At 40.6% G+C, this 18594-nt stretch overlaps 1 protein-coding gene and 1 long non-coding RNA gene across 2 annotated transcripts in view; one reads left to right on the forward strand and one right to left on the reverse strand.

Annotated features, from left to right (window-relative positions):
* The window catches only part of lhfpl3 (LHFPL tetraspan subfamily member 3), a 59049-nt gene that overhangs the window by 13247 nt on the left and 27208 nt on the right, over nucleotides 1–18594 (reverse strand). The window lies entirely within an intron of this gene.
* On the forward strand, nucleotides 9187–12561 carry LOC113008932 (uncharacterized). The gene is made up of 4 exons (XR_003270089.2): nucleotides 9187–9325; nucleotides 9563–9614; nucleotides 9775–9809; nucleotides 12431–12561. It is a non-coding gene; the product is annotated as an uncharacterized LOC113008932 (long non-coding RNA).

Consider the following 18594-nt stretch of genomic DNA (forward strand, 5'->3'; position numbering starts at 1 on the left):
AATTGGTGCTGATGTGAGAGTGTGTCCTGCCTATCGCCATATGACTGCTGGGATAAGCTCCCTATATCAGATAAGAGGTTAAAAAAGATGGGTGGATGGTCTTTGGTATAAATATTTTATTTTATCATGAAGCTTCAGTGAAGAATTGGGACAGGCTGACAGAGATGATACAGTCCTGTCAGTGTATATTTATTGAAACATTTCAAACTAAATCAAAAAGAGGAAACTATGCCCAGGGGATGATATGAAGGAGCAGATATATTTACGATTTATGATGTTTAGTTATAGGAGTCCAAAGGGGGAAATAAATGCTACAGAAATTAAAATGAGTTAAGGACTAGCAACAAAGCATTTGATTGTTTTACAAAAGAAGGCTCTGGATTAAAAAAAAAACATTCTGGTCATCTGGGGCCTGTCTGTGTTTACTTTGCATGTTCTCCCAGTAACTGCATGGCTTCTCCTCCCACAGTCCAAACACAGGCTTGTAAGGTTAACTGGTTGCTCACTTTGGCATTTCATTAACAGAAAAACAAACAACAACAACATAAAAATACATTCACAGAGTCACTTATGTGCAGCTGTGCTTGCACAGTAAGATCCATTAAATTTACATTTAAAAGAACACTGCTAAATACTTTCTAATTAATAAACTTATGCACTGGGTCACCTTTACAGGGCACATAACAAGCTACTTTAAACCACACAGTTAACCTTAATGTAAAATTCTAAACACATTTTGTTTATAATTTTCTTTCTTATCCTGTCAAGATGACTCCACACTGTTTTGAGGTCCGGGCTCTGGGGAGGCCAGTCCATGACTGATGCGTTCCACTGTGTGTTTTCCTATCCAGGTGTGCTTTTACTGCACTGGCAGTGTGTTTGGGATCATTGTCATGCTGAAAAATGAAGCTGTTGTTTCAGATGCTTTCCAGATGGTACTGAATGATTTCATTTTGATTTCTCTTCCCTTACTTAATATTGGGTTTTTGACAGCGACCCTTTCACTGAGACCATTTCTGCTGAGGCTTCAGGGATCAGTAGATGATTGGCTGAAAGGACAGATGCCTGTGTCTGGATTTTTTCCTGTTTCTCAAGGACACGACTTTCCGATAATGTTCATCTGCTGTAGACAGTTTTTTAAGCATGTCACTTCTTCTTTTGTTCTCCACTTATCCAGTTTCCTCAGTTTTTTAAAGGCATATATGCCAATTTCCCAGCCAATAGCTCTTTGGGATATTTGGAAACAAAATACAAAGAAATAATGGGTGACTCAAGACTTTTGCACAGGAAAAATGGATTCAGATTTTCGTTTCTCATCCAGCAGTTCCACATGTTTTCCTGTGATTTTAACAGACTGCTTCCTTAATTGCTTTCTTTTTGTCACGGTGTGCAGATTGCAGATTTTGTCGTTATCTCAGCTGAACTGCAGGAAGAATTAAGAAGTGATCCAACAAATAAAAAGAGGAAGAAAAAACAAGATGACGCTTCAAAACAAAAGACAGCACATGGCTTCCGCATGCTTTTCTCATCCTAGCATCAGGGTCTTGTAAGGGATATTGTTTCTAATGTGAAAGCATTATGCCATTCACTGTCCTCACAAACACAGATGCCTAAACCTGTGTGAGTGTATGCACCAAGTTAGGACACTAATGTGAACTTGCAGTAGCTTAAAAAGATGGATGATCTCTTGAAATGTCAGAGACTCATGCCTCTCAATCCTGCTCCTTTCCCTTCATCATCTCTAAGCAGTGAACATGAGAAGTTGATGGTACAGTAGTGACATGTGTAGTCTTTGTTATTCAGAGATGAACTACACAACCAGCCTTCCTCCTCACAACAGCAACAGGCTACCGTAATGATAACCAGTATTGATGTAAAAGCACTCTAATCCATTTGTAATGCCTACAATTCCCAGGAGGCAATGAGGGTATTGACTTCCCCCGCTGCCTTCCTGAGTTTGGAGATCAATTTCCTCAGTGTCAGGGAATTAAAGCAGCGTTGTGTTTGTTGGCAATTCATTTCTTTATATTATCTGTATTAGACGCAGCACAAACACAGGAACCTCAGAGTTCTGTCTTTTTCTGCAGGGTGGTTATAAAGCATTCATTAGGTATTTTTTCCTAATGAGCTTCCACTCATTTGGCGTCCGATCGCATTCATTAATATATTCCCCACTCGGCTTGTGATCGTGTCAACACAGAGTTCAGCACGTCATCCAAACAAAGACAGAAAGACAAAGATTCGAATGTGTAAAGAGTGAAATTCACAAGAAAACATTTCATGTTTTTTCTACTGAGGGTGAAAAGGAGATATTTTAAGTATTTCTTTATTTTGACATGCTCAAAGCTGCTCCTTGGTGTTTCCTTTTTTTCTTTTTCCAGCAGTGTTTGTCATGATCCAGGAGAGAGGATGCAAGAACAAACAAAATGAGGGAACAAAAAAAGCTTTAATTTGTTAGCCAAAAAAGCAAAATAATACACAAAAGTCAAAAGGAGGGTAACAAAACCAGCAAATTCCAAAACAGAAACAGGAGAAACACCTGCAGCTTTTCTATGTCCTTCTCCCTTTAACCCAAACATCAATCTCAATGTGTCACATTGAAGGTTGTCTCAATACCTCTGGAGGACAGTGGAGGCTGGCCTTAATCGAGGATACACAGGTGTGTCCTTTACCGAGGTGTTTTTACCTTTGCTGGGCTGAATGGGATCTTTTGCAGGTTTACATCTTGGACTCATTTTAAACAGAGACATGTTGGCTTTAAATTCTGATCATCACCAAAATGTTACGCAAAAGGCAGTTGAACAGCTGACAGCTGAAGTTTAAAAGAGAGGAAGCTGTAGGATACATAATGTTGGATGATTAAGCCCTGCTAGGGGCTGCAAGTCAAAATATCTTGATGCAACAGTTTTGCCATTCATCCGTAATCTGTCTCTTGCAGGTTTCCAGACATTTGAGTAATGCAGTACCCCTCCACAGTTATATGCTGACAGAAATCTGCCACCCTGCAGAGAGTACTTCTACACATTTCCTGCCAGTATATCTGACCATTTAACTGAAGGCTCAGAGGCAAGGATGTCTCACTTTATTACCATTTTATTGCTTTGATTCCTCTCTTCTGCCTCTTGCGCAACCTTGATTCCTCCCCTCACATCCTAGTCCCTAGTCCATGGCAAAAGCTCCGTCTAAAAAGACATTAGCTCATCATTCATTCGTCTTAAAGTGAAGTTGGGGAAAAGGTTGTGCAAAGAGACAAATGATAAAGCAGAACATTAGGCACAAACACAGGCGATATTTGAGGCGGGGCAGTAATTCACAGAGAAAGGAAGGCAGAGGAAAAGCAATCACCATGATACAACAAGATATCTGCATGGGGAGGCATGGTTGGATAGTCAATACTAATTCTCCAAATACTAAAGACAAGTAGTTAAGTGCTTCCTTTATTATTTCATTTAGCGGAAAATACGCTGAATTGTACATACAAATTTACAGTGATCTCCTTCCCTATCCTCCCATTTTGCTCAATCCTTTATTTATTGACTTGTTTGTTTGTTTGTTTTTCAAATTACTCATAAAATTACTTTATTAGCTTTTATTTATGCATGAGGATTATGTGCATGTGAATTAGGGTTTCTTGTTTTTTGTTTTTTGAAAGTAAAACCAAAGTAATGGTTACTTTATCAGTGATTTTTTTTTTCTGTTGTACTTGCTTGGTTTGGCTTTTTTGTCTTAATAAATAGATTTCAAATAAAATAAAATCTGCTTCTTGTCAAAGTGTTGGCATGCATTCATATAAGCTCTCTAAATCAAGACTATGAGCTATATTAATTAATCAAAGTATGTTTAAAGTTCATTTTACTTCACTTTGCTTCAGTACTGGTCACAGTAATCCTAAACAAGTTGCAGTTTAGGATCTCTCTCCAGCAGAGGAATCAAAATAAAATAGGATTTATTTAATTTTAATAGGATCTGTACTCATTGTTCTTCAGCAAAGAAAACACAAGAACACAGGACTGTGACAGCACTTTTGTTTTTTCAAGTGAAAAACAACTTGAATACAAAAATCAAACCAAGAACATGATCGCTGAAGAGACCTAAACAAAATGTCCAAAATCACCTCTCAACTCAAAAAGAGCTTTCTACAAACAGCATTTTAGGAAATAGTTGCTGAAACTCAAACGTTTCACCATGTCCTCACCACTACACTAGTGATTACTTCTTCTTATTTATATCAGAGGATTTGGTACAGTGAACAGTCTCCTGTGTAAACAACCTGCTCCTGTAGGCTTTCTGCTGTAATATTAATAGAATAAGATGAAGCGCACGGCATCTCAACGGCAAGCCTTAAATCTCCCACAGAGCCAAATACAGGAGATCAAAGAGACACCGGGTTTGTCTTCCTGACTCTCATCTGAAAGCCTGGAGATATGCAGTGTTGTTCCAGGCTCCAGCCTCTGGTAGACAGAGGTTTGATGCCACAAAAGTCAACATATATCTGAACTAAAGCCAAATACACACGGTTCAGTCTTTGTACGAGGGTACTAAAGAATTAGAATGTATGTCCCTCTTTACCTCACTAACTGATCGCACTGCTTTCCTGTTAGATGCCATCTTTAATAGTAAATACTGTTTTTTCCTGCTTTCAAACATGTTCTGAATCTGAGCTTCAGATAATGTGTAACTTCTGTCTTCTGCTGTTATCTCCAAAGCTGGAAACGCTCAGACAAACATTGTTTTTTTTTCCTATAAATACCTTGGAGTACACATTGACAATAAACTGGACTGGGCTAAAAACACCACAGCACTTTACAGGAAGGGCCAGAGTCGTCTCTATTTTTTGAGGCGACTGAGGTCCTTCAACATCTGCCAGAAAATGCTGAGGATTTTCTATGAGTCTGTTGTGGCCAGTGCGATCCTCTATGCTGTTGCATGCTGGGGGAGCAGGCTGAGGGTCGCAGATGCCAACAGACTTAATAAACTGATCCGTAAGGCCAGCAATGTTGTGGGGATGGAGCTGGACTCCCTCAAGGTGGTGTCGGAGAGGCGGATGCTGTCCAAGATAAAGACAATGTTGGATAACACCTCCCACCCACTCCATGACATGCTGGTCAGTCACAGGAGCTCGTTCAGTGAGAGACTGAGATTACCGAAAAGCACCACTGAACGACACAGGAAATCATTCCTGCCTGTGGCCATCTCCCTGTACAACGCATCCACTTAACACACTGTTTGCTGCTACAGCTACACATGTTTCTTTTCCAACTATTTATTTATAAGTGACTTATGTATGTATGTATGTATATATATGTATATATTGTACTATTCTTAGTTAGCGTATTGTCTGTCTTGTCTTAATGTTGGTTTAAAATGGAGCACTGTAACAAAAAATAATTTCCCCCAGGGATCAATAAAGTATTCTGATTCTGATTCTGATTTTATCCCCAAAACTGTCTAAAAAAGAAGGCTGCGAGCAATCGTTCATCTTCATGCCACGCAGCTACAACAATCCTACAGATGGCATGCAGCTAAAACAGTAAAAACATGCAGCAACAACAGGGTCAGCCTCTTCATCTCCTGTTTGATAAAGCCCCCTCATCTCAGCCGCAGAGGAGAAAGTAGCTGCCTGCACACAATTGCTGTCATGAATAATGAAAAATATTATGAAATCCTCCACCGAGGACTCGTGTCAGCTCAGTTTGAGTCTTCAAATGAGTGATGTTCTGAAACGGCGCAGACTAAAAGCTGACTGTGACATTTATATTGGCAGAAAGCAGCTGAGGGATCCAGGTTTTAAAGTCTCCTGATGTTTGAGGTCGACTTACGAAAAAATTAAATAAATAATAATAAAACAAATCGAGCAGTTCAGAAATGTTCCAAACAAGGTTCTTAACTGAAGGCCTCATTCAGAATGGCAGCACTCGCTGCAGGGGATGAGGAGTAATGAGCTAAATTTCACATTGGACTCCTGAGAGCAACTCTCCACCACGGAGAGGAGATGAGCTCGATTACTCTCATTCCTCTCTGGTCACTCTGGAGACTGTACGCCTGTTTGGTCAAGACAGAATGAAAGAGATTGAATTCACAGACGGATTAATTTTGCTTTTTCATACATATTGCAATGGTAATTTCATGTTTTACTGTGCTAGCAATGCAGAAATCCACTGAAGCAAAGTGGAATTAACCCTGTGAAGCCTGGCACATCAAATAATGGGCAGATAACATGGCAACAACACTGCTAAAAGAAAAAAATGAGTCATCTTATCAGGGTTAGAGACTCACTTCTTCAGAGTAGTATCTAGAGACCAGATGATACCCGATGATCTCTCTATAAATAACCTTTTGTAATATTCAAATGGTGCTCTAGAACATCTTAAGCAGCCGTGCACGATAAATAATATACTTAAATGGAGAATTGTCCTTAGTCAACCTTCTTCCTCTCTTTTCGTCTTCTTCTCTCTTGTAGATTTTCTTTCTCTTAACATAAACAAATCATTTTTTGGTCTCAAATTTCAGATATAAAGTATTTATGACTCAAAGAAGAGAAACTTTTTTAAACACTTTATTTCACCTGAAGAAATGATTTTTTTAAAAATCCCTGTGAAATATTTCTGATGATAACGTATATATATGATCACAGGTTTAATTAAATGATCAAAGCACTGACTTTATAACTGTAGCATTATGAAACATAATCATGAAAAATACCTGTAGTTTTATATTAGATACAATGTTACGACATGAGAATATCTGGAAAGACTGATCTTATATTAAATTACTTATAATCTTACCTAAAAATGGCAGATCAGACAGCATGAAAGCAGGAAGTGGTGCCCCCACAAAGCCACCCTCAGACATGTGTTTATCCTCACCTCCTTTACTTTCCTGCTTTCCAGCACTATATTCCTGCTAATTTGTGCTGGCGGTCCTTACTGTTACATTTATAAAAAACAACAACAACAAAAAAAAAATCCAACCAAACAACTGGACAAAATGGATAAGTTACTCCACCAGCTGACTGCAGGGGCTCATTCAGTTGCCCCCAGGCTGCGGTCTTACTTGTGGTTCTCAGGAGTATAATAGTAGGGAGAACCTTCAGCTTTCAGGCTCCTCTCCTCTGGAACCAGCTCCCAGTTTGGATTCGGGAGGAGACACCCTCTCTACTTTTAAGGTTAGGCTTTAAACTTTCATTTTTGATATAGCATATAGTTATAGCTGGATCAGGTGATTCTGCATTTCTTCTCTACCCTCCTCTTTTCACTAGTGTTGTAATACAGCGGTCCCCAACCCCCGGGCCTCGGACCGGTACCGGTCTGTGAGTCGTTTGGTACCGGGCCGCGAAGGTTGAGGCTCAGGTGTGAAATGTATGGTTTTCAGGGTTTTTATCGGTTTTCAGCGTCATTTTGTTATCGTTTTTATCGTTAACTCGGTTTTCCTGGGTCTTTTCACGTGTGTTATGAATAAATCTTTTTTTCGGTACCGGTACTAGTTTTATTTTGTTGTATTTATCGGCGACACCTTAAAGGCCGGTCCGCGAAAATATTGTCGGGCATAAACCGGTCCGTGGCGCAAAAACGGTTGGGGACCGCTGTTGTAATATATGCCCCTATGTGGTAGGACTCGACTTAAGCGGTTAAAGAAGTGCAGGAGACTGATGCTGTCCAGTGTAGCAAGTGATTTATTCACCATTCTGTGGCCCAACAATATTTACAAAGAAACAAATAAGAAACTCAACTCTATAATTAACTCAATTCAAATAAACATAACTGAACTTAAATCAACGGAAATTAAGGTCAAACTGCACACAGCTACACTGACCTGAACCCTTCTTCTGAAACACCTGAGTTCGTCTGCTTAAATAGTCCCCTTAATCAAACACTTTCTCCCCTGGACTATTCCATTCAGTAGGTAGGTGAGATGAACATGATTATATTCATCCTCTACTACTCCTCTTGACTGGCAACATAAACTCTGGTGTAATCAATACATATCACAACATTAAATCTATTTCTTTATAAACCCTTTAAAATCAACTTTATTAAATTATAAGAATTCTTCCCCTCCTGCCCTTGGTCCCTTCCTGTGACCTCAGATGAACCCAGAAGGTATAAAGCAGGAAGTAGAACTACATTTCCTCCTTTTGCTTCTGGAAGACAGGTAGGTAAAGGTAAGTTCAAAACAATACAAATTAACAGTTGAAATAAATAACATGTTAACTTAACAAACTTGTATGAATTGATTTAAACCAAGATGTTATATTATATAATCTGTAAAAGTGCAGAACATAAACAAACCCGGGATAGTAGATGTTTGCCTATTGCAGATTACATGTGAAATATGGTTAAATCAAAACAAGAATGTTAACTAAGAATGTAGACAAATGGTCTTCTCACCCACTTTGTCACATCCTATTTCTTCCCATAGTTTGTTTTGTCCTTTTCTCTCACCTCCCAACCAGCTGCCGTATATTATAGCCCCTCCCTGACATTGATTAAACAATCAATGTCAGGGAGGGGCTATCAGGTCTTTTCCTGTTGGAGGAGGTTCTTTCTCCCCACCATCCACAAATGCAGCTCATAAAGAACAATCTGATTGCTGAGGTTTTCACTCCAGTGCCAGAGGATCTTTACCTTGCAGTATAAATCACCCATAGGAAACTGTAGTTGTAAAATGAAGCTATATAAAATATAATATCTAATGTGTTCATGTGAGGATATAAACTTTCTAAAGGAAAACGCCAGCAGATTTTAAAGCGGACCTACTATGGTCATTTCCATCTCTGGATTTGATTCTCAGTGTCAAAAAAGCTCCTATGGCTCCTCCCCCTTAAATCCAGCTTTCTTCTGACACTGTATCTGCAAACACAAGGTTTGAACAGCAGGCTTTAGGCTTGAGATAGCATTAGGGATGTCCACTCTTTCTGACATCACACAGAGCCAAAAGTAAAAAACAAACAAACCCTGAAGCTTGACAAGGAGTACTTTTACATTATTATTTGAAGCTTCAGTTGGATTTACAATGACAGTATATGCATGTGACAGAAAATAAGGAAAAGCAGAGTAGTTCCACTTTAAATAACTGTGACTTGACTTCCCTGGCTTAAAATATTGCATTAAGCCAACCTGGCAGGTTTCACATGTGCGCACCTAACTTTTCATTCAGGTGTGTGCGTCGCTACTGTCACACTTGTGCAGGCTCGGGAGCTGTGAGCCGCAGAGAGATCAAAAAGGACTACAGATTTCTCGTCTCCCACGGGCGCTCGCTCATCATACTACTCCTGACTCTACACACCTCTGGCTGCGCTGAGGGAAGCTGATAATGAGACAGGATGGTATGTAGTTCAACTCACTATATGATATCTAATGTTGTTAGAGTCTTTTCCACATACTGACACTCAGCGGGAAATCATCTCTTCTCACTGAGGTCAGAGGTTATGTAGAAAAAATAAATTTGCCACTGAAAAGTTTCTCAAACATCTCTTCAGTGATTACATACGACCTTGAAGTCTCTGTAACTCTCCACACACACGCACACACACGTCCTCATTGCACTTCCTCTCTCCTTGAAGGCTTTCCAGCTGACAGCTGTTGGCAGTGACACCAGGACAATCAGAGGAGGAGGTGCTGTAATCTAGACCTCAGTCCAATCACCACATGATGTTACACACACACACACACACACACACACACACACACACACACACACACACACACACACACACACACACACATATACACACTCACACACATGTGAAGCCACTCATTGTGATGCATTTCACAGGCCCAGCTTCATCTGACTTCTGTGCACATATTCAGGTGAGTGTGCGCTCGTAAGGTATGCATGTGCATCAGCTTCAAGGTGGAGCATGGCAAGTGATATTAATGGGAGTTAATTGGGGCAGAAACTGGCAGATAAATGAAAGGGGACTAGAATACCTCCTCCACCTCCTCCTACCTCTCTCCACCCTATTGCCCTGAATCCTTCTGCCCTGCAGAGGGGCGAGAAAGTGCGTGTGTGTGTGAGAAAGAGAGCTGAGAGATAAGGCATGATTTGCGACATGAATCCTGCTGCATGCCCCCATCCTCATTAACACCTCTTGTATTACGTTCACTGCTTCACATGGCTGGTGTGCGCTATCGACTGCTGGCACAGCAGATTAATGAGCTGCTTAGAAGTCGCTGCACTTCCAGGCTTCATGTCTTACAGCGTCACACATTGTGTGCTACAGTAGAGTGGAAAATATGATTTCATGTGAAAAGAGGTAAATGTCAGCTAAAGCAGCACTTGAATTGCAAACTCACACCTGTAACAGGCGATACTGCAAATACTGCAAAGCTAACAACAAAATGCAGTGATGCGAATGCAACAGAGTGAGTGCCTGCATGCTCAGCCCATAAAATCTATATGATCATCATTTTATGAGCATTGGCATTACTACACACTTTGTTCAGCACTTCATCTGCATCACTAAAAGATATGCATGGAGCCAGAAGTGTAACTGCTGTCATCTTAATGCTCACATAACTTAAACAGGGATCCTAAAATACTGAATGCGGGACAAAATGGGATATGCTAGCAGTTCATGTCCAACGTAAAAATAAAAATGGAATGAGAAGCAGGTTTCTGGTTTTGCATTTAGCACATTAAACACAAATAAATGTTGAATGTGACTTTTCCAACTCTCTCTCTTTTTTTTTTTTTTATAAATACAAAAAGAGTAAAGCTTGCTCTGATAGTCTCTTATTTCACTAGCAATTTTCTTTTGGCCTGATACACTTATACTCTCTTACTCCTTTTGTGAAATTAAAAGGGGAAAAAAGTATCCAATGAGACAAAAAATTACATTGGAGGGACATTGGAGAAAAAAAAATAAAGATGAACTTTTGCGAGATCTCGCAAAAGTTCATCTTTATTTATTTTTTCAATGTTCATTGCGGGGCTCGGTAAAAATAAAGTATTTACCAGTCAAAAAAACCCACATTTTCTCTGTGCTAGTTTCCATCATATTCACCAAAAATCTGCATTAGATTTGATAAGAATAAAATGCTTTCCTCACATGGACTGGGTAAAAGACAGACTATAGTTGAGCACACATCCTGCAGAGTCAGTGAAAGAATCATGGGAGCCTGTCTCGAGGTGTGGGACAAGACGAGGGTTATAAATACTGTAGTTCGACATAAAGAGGGACATCAGGTCAACATAAATTTATAATTAATTTTCTTTCGCTACAGCCAATGTCATAACGCCAACGTTTCTATTTATATTATTATTTATACCTATATTCCTTCAGGCTTCCGTTTAAGTCTCTTTGGTCTGCTTCCATGCAAGTCTAGTAGCGTGGGCATCTTCTATGTATTAGTTGAAACTGAAGTTACTTAACACTGATTTTAAGTTGGCTTGGATGGTTATAAGGAAACCTCTGCAGACTTTACTGTGGACATTATTTATTGCTCACGTAGTGTTTGAAGTTTTCCGATTGATTTCGAGAGAAGCATTTAAGCTGCGCTTCAGATGAACTATGAGGAGTCTAAAGTAGGTTTAAATTTATTCAAATATTGATAAGTCAGTGAAAAGAGTTTCATTTTAATGGCCTCTTATTTCTTTAGAATTTAGTGAGAAAATTGGAAACAGGATTTTTTTTAAACCACTGACATGTGTGAATGTTCTGGGAATACAACATACAAAGCAAAAACAGAGTTTGTGTAAGTGAATATTTGTTGTAACCACCTTCATTCTACAACACAACCTCGTTGTAATTTCTTCTTAAAGTATTTTCCTTCTTTGGATGTTGGCTCACTTTTGTTGTTCACACACTGCTTGAATAAAACACACTTTAAAACCTATTTTTTTATGTTGAGGTCCCGGCTGTTCTTAAGGACTTTCATATACTGTTCACCTGCTGCTGATAGTTTTTTGGCCTACCACTTTCTCTTTTATCTTCCACTTGTCCAGTTTCTTCAGTTTCTTTAAGGACATCATGCTGAGATTTGCTGAAATACTATTTTATGCCTGTCAAACTGTGTTATTGTTGGAATTTTCATAGACCCAACTAAAGAAATGGAAAAAAAAAAAAACAACCCATGTGGGTTTTTTTGACAGACAGCTGGTAAAAAAGTGCCTAAAGATACAATTTAAAATTGGTTCTTTGCCAATGTCTGTTATGTGCAGACACAGCCCGGGTTCATCCCTCCAGTTAGGCGCCTTTTTTCATGCTTTAATGATTCATGGATCAGCATTAAGTACCTTAACATAAAAGACATATTCCTCTGAAAATGATCAAGTACAAAATAATAAATACAGAATAATAAATAAAATAACACAATTTATAAATAAAAAATATATATAAATAAAAAAGAATAAAAGTAAAAGTTCTCTAGGTTTTTATAGAGATGCAAGACTAGAAACAACTGTCTGAAGCTGAGCATTTGTCTCACAGGGATTAATTGTGTGGATGGCAACCTCCTCATCTGAAACTTTAGGTGCACCCTGGGCAGGTCGCATGTCCACACCTTACAATCAATTTAGAACTCCCAGTTAATCTATGGACTGAGGGGGACAAGCAGAGGAAACCCATGCAGTCCGTCTGGCCCCAGAAGGCCAGAAATCTTATTGATGTTGAGGTGATAGTGCTGAGTGCTTTCTGAGTAAGTGCTTTTTACTGATCATTAAAAAGAAGTTTTGTTTATATCAGCAGCAAGGCTCCCTGTCTTTGCAAGCGCACATGACACTGAAAGATGAAAACTCTCCAAACCATTCAGGATCATCTGCTGGAAACACAACAAATGCAGAAATATCAAATAACCAAATATATCTCACTTTAATCTTATGAGAACTTTAACCAGTGCAAGCCTCACAGGGAGCTGTCCCCTCCCTGTGGTGCTGAAATCTCAACCAGGGCTGACAGCTGTTTCCCGCTCCTCTGTTCTGCACTACACAGCCTGAAGATTTCTCTGATTCAGATCCTGACCGAGGTCACTTTGAGCATCTGTGTATGCACGCCAGCGTATAACCCTCCCACCCATCCACACTTTTTTTTGGCTTGCTCACCACCTCCAACAACAGCTAAACACCATGCTGCTGTTGTTGTTGTCGCTGCGCGATAAAGCGGTAGGAGCGAGGGAAGTAAAGGTGGGGAAGAAAAAGCAAAAATAAAGAGACAGAAGTGAGGAGGAGTGACAGCAGCAGGGAAGTGGTTGATGTTCACAGCTCAGGCTTAAAATAACATTTGTGTCTGTGTGGTGTTTGCAGAAGAGAGAAGGTTAACACCAGCAGCGCAGGATGACAAAAACAAAAAACAATGAGGAAAGAAGATGTGATCATTAGTTAGGACAGAAAATGAAAGCTGGATACTCGTGTCATTTTCAGGCTTGGCAAAGTAAAGACCAATGGGATACAACAGAAACAAGGGTTACAAGACTGGAATCCCAATGCACCTTATTTCTGACATGAAGGGAAGGAAAGCAGCTGCTTAGAAATGCAGCACCAGACAGGCAGAGCTGCTCCATCAGAGAATGGCACAGAAACAGCGAAACCACATTTCAAAGAGAGACTTCCCTTCAAGTCAGGAAAAAAAAGAAAAGAAATAATCTGCTCTTTATTTTACTTGCAGTAGGACCACCTCAGCCATTAGACTGCCTTCATTCAATTTATGTAAAAACAAATAAAATTTTACCCCGGGATAAAAAGAGGTCAGTTTGGGGGACGGTCTCCTGAGAGGACTATCCAATACCATTGATCAACTTTACAGTCTAATCATCTCTGAGTCGAGGGAGGTTTGTCAATGAGAGCAGGCTAATCAGAAAATTATGTTCATCATTCATTTAAGGCTAATTGACCGACTGAAAGAGAGGACAAAAAAGCTGGACAATTGTGTGGGGTTAAAACTGCTTTTGCAGCTTGAGATAGTTAATTAAACTGATTAACATTACTTGCCTTTGAAAACCTTCAAACATATCTTTTATGAGTCCTGTAAAAGCTTATTAAACACTTACTTGGTGGTTATGTAGTACAAGATATCATGCTGAGAGACAGCAAAGCCAAAACAGCATGTTGCAGGTGAAACTTCCCCGTCAATTTATGATCCATGCAGAGGATGTGGAAATAAAAATAGAAGAGCAAACAATGCTTTTGTTTTGCCAGAGCCTGCTCCTGCACAGTGAAAAACACTAAAGCGGACTTACATATTTCACTCTGGCATATTCTTGTTTAGGTGCTTATATGCTTGTACTTATGTTTGGACATTCAAGACTGGGAATCCTGTTAGCTCACCAAACCTCTGTACCTGTCTCCCCCTAAGTTGTCCCAATAAAATAAAAATAGATTTTCTAAACCCTGAAAACCAACCCCAGAGGAGATGTAGGAGTTTCTATTTCTTTTTCTGTTTATTATGCATACTTTTGTCTGGTGGTGCCACACATGTTTCATACTCCCAGCATTAAAAGCGAAATACCTTTTAACCTTGGAAATCCCTCTACTTTGTTTTAACTGGGAAAACACAGTTTAATCCAATCTTTGTGTGTTTGCTTTTGTATTTATGGCTTAGATGGTATAAAAAATGGATCCAGCTGTTGTGATGTCGGACCCTATTTCCTGTCCCGAGCCCTGATTAATGGGGAGGGTTGCGTCAGGAAGGGCATCCAGTGCAAAAACCAAATCAAACAAGGATGAGATTCCCACATGATTCATGTGCAGGTTACCAGCGACAACTTTCCGTGCTGCTGGTCAACAGGGTGCCGGTGGAAACTGTGCTACTGTTGGCCAAGTGCACAGGAATAGGAGAGGGGGAAGGCATGTTAGGAGGCAGCGAGAGAGAAGGAAAGGCTGGAGTGTGGATGGAGCTGTCAGCCAGGAGGAAAAGACAAATACCAGAGCAGATTCATGGGTGTTGTGTAGTTTTCATTTCACTGACCAATAATTTTCATCCTCAACCTTTATTTGATCATAACTAAATAAAAACTAATGAACAGGGACTAAAATTGCCAAGAAATGTAAATTTAATCAACAAATAAAAATGTGATGAAAATATTCTGGAGAGATGAGATCCAAACGGAACCAGTTAAGTTGTGAAGAAAGTCAGGACAAGTTAGGAAGTGAAGATTTAAAAGCCTAAACTATGACTAAAACTAAATCAAATTTTGGAGAGTAGTGAACGAGAACATGCAGAGGGTTGGTGTGACAGAGGAGGACGCTGGGTACCGGATGAGATGGAGGAAGATAATCTGTTGTGGCGAGGGAAGAGAGCAGCCGAAAGAAGGAGATGAAGATTCCATGTATTCAATGTTAGTGTTTTGCAGTTCTTTTGGGGTCTGAAGATACCATATTTGGATTGGAGGGTAGAGTGAGTGATAAGTTAAGGTATAAACTAACACTACCGAGTAAATCTGGGACTCTCCACCATTTGACCTTAGAACTGAAGAAGCTTCTCGGATGAGAGGTGAAACATCTTCAAGTAACTTAAAGAAGTCCAGATGCTTTTCTTTGCAAGCTCCTTTGACTACGATGACCTGGATGACTGAGAACCTTCACAGACATAACACTACCGAGCTTGGTTGGCAAGGCTCTAGTAGCACAGACATGCAGGAAAGTTTATCTTTAGTTCTCTTTCCAGCCTCCTCCCAGGATTAGACCAGGGATATGTCACTTGTTAAACACTACGCTATGAAGCCATCAACCAGAGGGATGAGTTATAAAATCATTAACTGTTGGTAGCTTTTTAATGCTGCAAACTCAGGCACCTATGGAAGCTGACTCACTGGATCCATCCTTACGTTGCCAGCAGAAGAACATTTTATTTATTTATTTATTGGTTGCAGTTTGGTTTACAGTTTTGGAAAAAGCCAAATTTAGAAAAAACCCCATCTCTTTCTCCAGTCTCAGTACATGCAGAGCATCCCTCTGCTGCTGCTCAACCTGGCATGCCCTTTCACAGCTACCACGCCACTGTGGTAAATAATGCAGTCTAATGTTTTGTAAATGGCTTGAAGCCTCTAAGGGTGATGAAAACAAAGTCAGATTTTTCCCAAGTATGTGAGGATTATTTCAAGTAACCATGCTGTTGGGGCTGCGCTGCAGAAACAAAGTTGCTTCTTTTTCTTTTAGTCATAATCTACATAGAAGTTATTATGATAATCCTCCTGGGTGCAGATATTGTTTTCCTCCTTCAGATACTCGCTCTAATGCTTGAGCCCCCCTGCTGCCTTACAGCACACAAGAGACAGTTTCTGAAGTTGCATCCAAACACTGATGCCGCTTCACATTTTGTGGCGCCTCCTGTTTGAAGTCGTTTTTTCTTGGAACAGTCTTCTCTTCAGAGTTTTAAAAATGAGTGCAATCAAAGCTTCTTCTGATTTCTTTTTGGAGCGCTGAACATGTTTGGGAGCGAGAGGTCGCTTCCCCGCGCCGAGGATCCAGTCGGCACTCCGATGAGTGAGATGCTGCATCGCCATGGAGACGGGCTGCCTGCCGTGGCTGCTCCAACTGATACGTGGATTTGTATGGATGAGTGTCAGGATTGCATCAACACCTCAGCACTGTGGTGTGAATGCGACACAAAAGTCGACTCTTGTTTTCTTGTTTTCTCCCCCCTCTGCTTCTCTTCTCATGATTGAAACCCACGCCATATGTCCCAGCCCTCTGGAGTAATCGGCACGATCATATGAGCAACGCAGCGACACGCTTGACCATAATCCAGAGCAGATTTTTCCCTTCGAGTAACGCAGGACCCTGCTTCCTAATCAGCAGCGTGTGTGTGTGTGCAGGATTCGGTGATTTAGAGCAGGTGTTCCTATTAATTAACAGCTCCCACTGCTGAACCTAAGGTGTAAATCTGCAGAACAAGGCCCGTGCTGTATCCCAGACAGACGAGAAACATGTGTTAAGCCTTGTTTGCTGTCAGTAAAGCTGAAATCCTGCTACAGCGTTAGTGTTTTTGGAGCTCAGCATCAGCAGGCATGTGAGGTGAGAGCAGAGGAATGAAAACATTTTATTTTCTCAGCTGGATGGTCAGATTACTTTCAATCCAACGAATGTTTCACTCCTAATAAGCCAACGTATGTTACATGTTTGATCAATCGCTGCGGCGTCTCCCTGCTCTTTGCTTCATCAGATGTTGTGACAGTATTCTTGAAGTGGCAGATGATTTTGGCAGTTCTACTGAATCTTTAACGGTTGTCCTTATTTTCTCTCCAAAACCGCCTGCCTTTGAAGTCGGACCGAGGGGGATTGCTCCTCTCCATTTCAGTAACTTCTAATGTGTCTCTGATGTGCGGTGACGGCAGGGAGTACATGTTCTCCTCCTTTTTCTTTCTTTCAAGCCCCCCCCCCCTCATTCTGCCTCTTTCTGCATCACTAATGACTGATGATGTGGTGCAGGAAAAAAAATCCAGAAAAATGACTGACTGAGGGAAAATCCACCTGGCACAAACAAAGAAGTGCGATTTCGCCGTGTTGGAGCTCCTAAATTGCGCTTCCCCAACAATGTGTCAGTCAGTACAAGTCAATGTTGAGCAACCAATCTCAAAAAATATCTCTTTATTTAGTTAATGCCAGTCAGTTTACATCACGAGCTCTGTGTGCTGTACGAAAGAATGAGATCACAAATACAGAGCAGTTGAGGCATCTTACTTAAATGCCTGGGCACCTTTTAGGTGAGGTGTTTTGAACATGTGCTACCAAGAGAAACCCCCGGAGCAGACCCAGGACATGCTGGTTTACGTCTCTTTGATGGCTTAGATCGCTGCTCCCATGACCCGAATCCAGGTAAGTAGCACAAAATAGATGGATGGATTGAAGGGGTTGCTGAGAAAATTTAAGGATGTGTCCTCTGTGTTGGAGAAGAAAAGAGGATTAAAATTTGTTTTGTAAGTTCGGATTCTCTTTCTGATGTCCTTCCAGGCCACTGTATATACATACATATATACAGTGGCCTGGAAGGAAATCTCACAATTTCTACTAAAGAATCTTTAAGAATGACTGACAATACCTTTATAAAAATGCCAAAAAAAAGTGCCATCCCCACAGACACAGCAGCCAGGGAAGCAGAAGAACAGCACATGAAGAAGGCCCTGAGTAAATGTGGTTATCCCAGCTGGACTTCTCAAAGCTGGGAAGGCACTATAAGAAAGCTCCAGCCGATCCAGGAGAGAAGGACAACCACTGCCTAAGCGAAAACCTGTAGTGATCCCATATGTGTCAGGAGTATCAGAGCAGTTGAGACGCATTTTTTCTAAACACCGGGTCTCTGTGGCTTTTAAACCCCAAAACATGCTGCGCCAAAAACTGGTCCACCCCAAGGATCGGGTCCCCCGACACAAACAGAGTAACATAGTGTATGCTGCTAAGTGCCAGGAGGATTGCCAGGATTTATACATCGGGGAAACCAAACAACCTCTGGCGAAGTGGATGGCACAATGCAGAAGAGCCACCTCGTCAGGCCAGGACTCTGCAGTCTATTTACACCTACAGGCCAGTGGACACTCTTTCAAGCATGAGGATGTACACAACCTGGACAGGGAGGAACGCTGGTTTGAGAGCAGAGTCAATGAGGCCATTTACGTGAAAAGGGAAAGACCATCTCTGAATCGAGGAGGGGGCCTAAGGGTA

This window comes from Astatotilapia calliptera, chromosome 17, assembly GCF_964374335.1.
Source record: "Astatotilapia calliptera chromosome 17, fAstCal68.1, whole genome shotgun sequence".
NCBI classification, from domain to species: Eukaryota; Metazoa; Chordata; class Actinopteri; order Cichliformes; family Cichlidae; genus Astatotilapia; species Astatotilapia calliptera.